We start from the raw sequence: 350 nt of genomic DNA on the forward strand, positions 1-350 counted from the left end.
TAATAATAATAATAATAATATAGTTTATTATTTTCCAAAACCTGATCCAAGCGGCAAACAACAGCATATAAAAACATTCAAATAAAATCAGTTAAAAACAGTATTAAAAACAATACAACAACACTAACAGCAAAGGGCCAGAGAAAAGGAGGAAGTCAATATATACAATCCAGGGTCGTCAATGAAAAGGGGTAAGGGAAAGAATGATTTTTCATGGTGGGAAGGCTTGGGTAAAGAAATATGTCTTCAAGTTCTTTTTAAAAAGACCTAAAGATGTGGTGGAGCGGAGCTCATCTGGGAGACTATTCCAGAATTTTGGGGCCATGACAGAAAATGCCCTCTGTGAGGTC

This window comes from Sceloporus undulatus, chromosome 2 (genome assembly GCF_019175285.1).
Source record: "Sceloporus undulatus isolate JIND9_A2432 ecotype Alabama chromosome 2, SceUnd_v1.1, whole genome shotgun sequence".
Classification (NCBI taxonomy): Eukaryota; Metazoa; Chordata; class Lepidosauria; order Squamata; family Phrynosomatidae; genus Sceloporus; species Sceloporus undulatus.